We start from the raw sequence: 6056 nt of genomic DNA, 5'->3' as shown, positions 1-6056 counted from the left end.
TTACATTCCATAAAATTTACACATTAAGCCTCCCTAATCAGACCTTATCAGCATCTGAGTCTGCAAACCTTGTCCTAGAGCTCTCCATTCCCAGAGGCCCAAGTGTTCCTGGAAAGTTGGGGAAGGTGCATGCCAAGCTGGAGGTCCTTGAAGTCCTAGTATAAGCCAGAAAAATTTATCCTAAGCGTTATTGTTATTTTATGTTTTTAAAGTCATGGAGTAAAGAGTTATATATTGGACTTTTTTATAATTCAGGGTAATCCTATTTTTTAAAATTAATTTTATTGGTATATTTAATGTATACAATATAATGACATTCAATGTCAGAAATTTGTACCTTTACATAGTCAATCTTGGTTCTTATTTTTTCCTCATCCCTTACCCTCCCTTTAACCCCTCCCTTTCTCCCTATCTACAAAGACTTTGTTTCCATTATTTTTCATTTTCTTGTATTAATTCCATTACCTTCTTTAATTGATTTTTAATGAATATGTGTCTTCTGTATTTTAAAAGTTAGGGCCGGGATTTAGCTCAGTGGTTCTGGTGTCTGCCTTGAAAGCACACGAGTTCTATCCGCAGTACCAAAAAAAAAAAAGGTAAAAAATGTGTGTCAAATTTCAAAACTCTATACTATCTAGAAAATGTGTTTTAAAATGCCCATATTTTGACACGGGCTTTTACTTCCACATAAAGCTCTTGTTGTTGGTTACCGAGGTAGCGTGGTCTGGAAATTAGTAGTCCATATGCTGGATCAGATTCCTGTGGTTTGAATCCAGACTTCTGCAGTTACCAGCTATATAACTGTGTAAGTTACTAACCCTTTGTGTGTCTTCTTTCCCTCCTCTGTAAAATGGAACTAAAATAGTGCCTGTTTAGTAGGATTATTATGAGGATTAAATAGGTTAATTTATGTGAAACTCCTGGAACCGTGTTTAATATTCAGTAATCATCCCACAGTAAATGTTAAGACTGTAACTGTTATAACCACTAGAGTGTATCCAAGAAATTTTTGGAAAACATTTATTGAACATTTTCAAATAAGAGATTTATCAATTGTTTATGTTGCTCTCAGGAGGAAGGTAAATGTGGAGCAATAATCTTGTGACTGACAAAAACATTTTTAAGGCTGACATCATTTTAATTTAGCAAAATTCTATTTTTTGAACTTGCTGGCTGTGGCTTTTGTTTCTGAAAGTATCACATTTCATCCCACACTCCTGAACAGTGAAATAGCACATCTTGAAGAATGCTGCTGGGCCAATTGCTCAAGGGATGCTCCCATTTCTGTCCGATTCTTGAGGGCAAGATTCCTGTTGAGAATTTGAAGAAGGAAGCTAGTGATCTGGGTTGTGAGATCCTCTGATATTGTTTACATATTCATCTTCTCTTTCTTGAGATCCAGATCCACTGAAAATAGAGGTAGAGGGGCCTGTTTGAAAGGAGTGGGAATTTGAGAGGCCTGATTTATAGTAAATCAGTCATGAGGAAAAAGAATATTCTTTTTAAAATTAATTTTATTGGTACATTTTAGGTATACAATATAACGACTCATCATTGGAGATTTGTATTTTTACATAATATATTTTGATTGTTATTTTTTCCCATTCCCTTGCCCTCCCCTCAACCCCTCCACGTCTCTTTATTTACAAAGACTTTGTTTCCATTTTTTTCATTTCTATTCCCTACTCAGAGAATACCATTCATGTGTTAATGTGTAAACTTTTAAAGGCAAGTATCTAGCATATTTTAAAAGCTATTTTAAAGCATTCAGACAATTGGTAATTTAGGTTAAAAAATTAATTCTCAGTGTGATATATTTTATGTTCCCTATCTAAGATGAACCATAGCTAATGTAATATGCTGTGTGAGCCGATGCACGTAACATTATCTGGTGGAGGGGGTTGTTATAACACATTAGTGAACATTGTCTGTCTGTAGCACCCTTTATCTGCTTTATCTCAGGGAACCTTCACAAGAACTGGATGAAGGAGAGTTATTAACTACGCAACAGATGAAGGAACGGATACTGAAGAACATGGCCCAAAACACACAGCTGGGAGATGCTGAGTCAGGCTTAGAACTTCAGTCTTTGGATTCCTAGAGTTGTTTTGCTGACTCACTTTGGCTCATCATTAAAAATGGAAATATAGGTCAAGCAATAAACATTATGACAAAAAATTTGGTAGGGATTAGAAAAAAGAACTACAGTGTAATTAAAGAGCTATTAACTAGGTTAAGGTAAATCTAAATGTTCAGATTCAAAGGACAGCTGCATAATACTATGTTCTGTAAAATAAGTGAGTTAGCCCTAGGTTATTTCTAGGTTTACTGTTAGAAAGAAAACCCAGACGATCATCTTTTTCTCTAAAGGATGATGTAAGTATTTCTCTAGAGTGGATTTTTAGAAGTTGAATTAATGAGTGAATGGTATATGTACTTAAAATTTGTAAAAATTGGTAATATTATCTTCTTAATTCCCATAGTAATATATAAGAGTTCCTGGTCTTATTCCACTCTTCCTATTAGGCTATTAGTACTTTTGAAAAATGTCAAAACTATAGATGACCCATAGTGTGTGTGTATATACTCTAGAGTGGATTTTTAGAAGTTGAATTAATGAGTGAATGGTATATGTACTTAAAATTTGTAAAAATTGGTAATATTATCTTCTTAATTCCCATAGTAATATATAAGAGTTCCTGGTCTTATTCCACTCTTCCTATTAGGCTATTAGTACTTTTGAAAAATGTCAAAACTATAGATGACCCATAGTGTGTGTGTATATATAAAATTTGAAGCGATCCTCCAGCCTCAGCCTTCCAAATGCTGGGATTATGGGCATGTGCCACCTTGCCGGGCTCACAGCATATTATTGTTTAAAGTTGCATCTTTTTTACTATTAATGATACTAAATATTTTTTTTCTATGAAGTACTGATTTATATTTTTTCTTCATGCTTCCTTTTGGCTTTTACCTGTTTTCTGATGCATATATAAAGCATTTTATACATTTATATTCATCATTAAAGAATAATTTATTCTATTACAAACTGTGCCCCTATGAACATGAGTGCATATATATCTCTGTGGTATGATTCTTTTAGTTCTTTAGGGGATATACCCAGCAGGGGAATAGCTGGGTCAAATGGGACCTCTAATCCTAGTTCTTTGAGGTATCTCCATATTGATTTGCACAGTGGTTGCACCAGTCTACATTCCCACCAACTGCAGAGAATGGTTCCTTTTTCTCCATAGCCCCACCCAGCATTTGTTATTGGTTGATTTCTTGATAGCAGCCATTCTTTCTGGGGTAAGGTAGAATCTCAGGGTTGTTTTCATTTGCATCTCTCAAATGACAGGTAATATTGAATATTTTTCTTATGTTTATTTGCTATTTCTACATCTTTTTCTGAGAAATGTCTGTTTTTTCATGAGGCACACTGTATTTCTGTGTGCCTCATGACTCTACTCTGAGGTTTGAAGTCAGAGATTCATCTCAGAATTCTGACCAATAATAATAATACTCAGGTATTACTGGGTCCTATATCTTATGCCATTTTCACTTCTTAAAAGTACCCCTACTATTTCTAACTAATATAAGATGATGATTGGCCTTGGAAGCAAGCAGAAGATCTGTTATGGCTAAGATCAGGTTGTGGCTTAATGTATTATTCACACTGAATGAGTCATCACATATCTGAAAAAGGGAAATTTTTAATCCCCACTTTAGAAACAACAAAAGTAGGCTCAAGTCAGGGGACCTGTCAAAGATGCATGAAATTAAGAATGGGAGTGCAGACTGCTACAACCATTATGGAAATCAATATGGAGATACCTCAAAAAACTAGGATTAGAGGTCCCATTTTACCCAGCCATCCCTCTGCAGGGTATCTTTCCCAAAGAATTAAAAGAATCATACCACAGTGATATATGTGCACCCATGTTCATAGCTGCATAGTTTGCAATAGCTAAAACTTGGAAACAGCCCAATTTACTATCAACTGGAGACTGGCTAAAGATGATGTGGTTTTTCTATAAAATGGAGAACTACTCAGCCATAAAGAACAAGAAACTAGAGACACTTATAGTTAAATAGTTCATATTCATAAATAGGACACATGTTTAAATACCCAATAGTTTCTCTGGTGTGAAAAACTGAAAATGTAAATAAGGTTAAAGTTATATAATAATGTGAAATAGGAAGAAAGGGGCTAAAGGAGTAGGGAAAGTGGGAAGGGTAAGAGAAATGTAAGAAGGGAAAATAAAAAAGTATGAGAAAAGGAAAAAAAATGGAAACAAAGTCTTTGTAAATAGCAAAGGGTGGAGGAGGTGAAGGGAGGGCAGGGGAATGGGGAAAAAAATAAGAACCAAGACATGTCATGTAAAGGTATAAGATCCCAATGATGTATGTAACTGTATACCTAGAAAGTACTAATAAACAATAATAATAATAAAAAAAGAATGGTAGAACAGTAGTTTTACAAATTGTGTAACGTATCCAGCTCTACCATTTCCATGAAACTACCCTTCAAGGTCATCAACAACCTCCAAATTGCCAAAACCAGTGGACCTGATTCTGTCCATACTTTGCATGACTTCTCGGCAGCATCAGTTTACCACATCCTTAAAATGCTCTCTGCTGGTAGCTTTTCTGTCATCTCACACTTCTGGTTTTTCTCTTGATTGGGCAAGCTTTGCTTCTAGGTATTCTTTACCTGTTTTTCTTCCTTTGATTTCTAAATCCTAAATCTTCAAGTCTAAGTTTTCTGTTCCAGAACTTTCTCCATATGCATATTATCTAGTCAGATGGCTTTAAATAGTATCCCCCTCTAATGAGGCAATATCTTTTTGGCTTCACACTAATATTTCCCTATCCTATTCTACTGCAACCACATTGCTTTCCTTCCTGATATTCAAACATTCATAGCATACTTCTGTTCCAGGTCTTTAAAGTTACTATTCTCTCTGTCTGTGACACTTCTAGCAGAGACAGGCACAGATAATACCTTCATTTCTTTCATCCCTTTACTCAAAAATCACCTTCTCAGAGAGGCCAACCCTATTTTGTATACAACAACACTCACTGCAAATCCAGGCCCTCCTATTTTCCTTGCAGTCTTTTAGTTTTCTGGATAGTAGTAATTACCATGTAGTACATTGTGAGCTTCCTAAGGGCACATGGTAGTTACTCAATAAATACATTTTGAATACAAAGTTTATATACTAATAAATAATTCTTAAAGCCAAGGAGTATAGAAGTTTAGATGATGGTCTCTGGGGTCTGATAATGTGGCTTAGATACCAGCTACTGTTTTACTAGTTGTTAGATTCAGTCATTTACTCTCCCTATGTCTAAGTTTCCTCTTTAGGAAGATATGAATAATAGTAATAGTCGATTCTTTGTCCTAGTTCATGTGCAGGTGAGTTTTTTTTTTTTTTTTTTTTTTTTTTTGGTACCGGGGATTGAACTCGGGTCCTTGCGCTTGTGAGGTAGGCCACCGAACTGCTGAACTAAATCCCCGGCCCAGCAGGTGAGGTTTTGTTCACAAAATCTTCTTTTCTACACCAGTGTCTTCGAGAGATCTACCTAATCTCTCTTCTAGCCAGTTTAGTGTTTCTGTTTCAATATTTAGATCTTTAAAAAGATAGGGGTTTAGTTTTAATCTTTAGCAAGTTGAAATATGGTTTTCCAGCACCATTTATGAAAGAGGCTATCTTTCCTCCAGTGAGGATGGTTGGCTCCTTTGTCAAAGACGAGGTAGCTGAGTACATCTGGAGTTGTTCCTGCATCTTCTAATTGGTTCCACTGATTCTCAGGTCTGTTTCTTTGCCAGTACTATGCTACCTTTATCACACAGTAGCTTTGTAGTATGGTTTCAAGTTGGGGGTTGTGATACCCCCTACCTTGTCTTTATTGCTTAGAATTGCTTATGCTACCCTAGATCTCTTTTGGTTCCAAATGAATTTTTCGATTGTTGTCAGTCTCCTCTTATTAAAAAGCTTCTGCAACCAACAGCACGAAGACACAACCTACAATATGGGGACTTTTTTTTTTTT

Source organism: Fukomys damarensis, unplaced genomic scaffold (assembly GCF_012274545.1).
Source record: "Fukomys damarensis isolate Sample0158 unplaced genomic scaffold, DMR_v1.0_HiC HiC_scaffold_4, whole genome shotgun sequence".
In the NCBI taxonomy this organism is placed as follows: domain Eukaryota; kingdom Metazoa; phylum Chordata; class Mammalia; order Rodentia; family Bathyergidae; genus Fukomys; species Fukomys damarensis.
Note: the sequence above shows the minus strand (reverse complement) of the source record.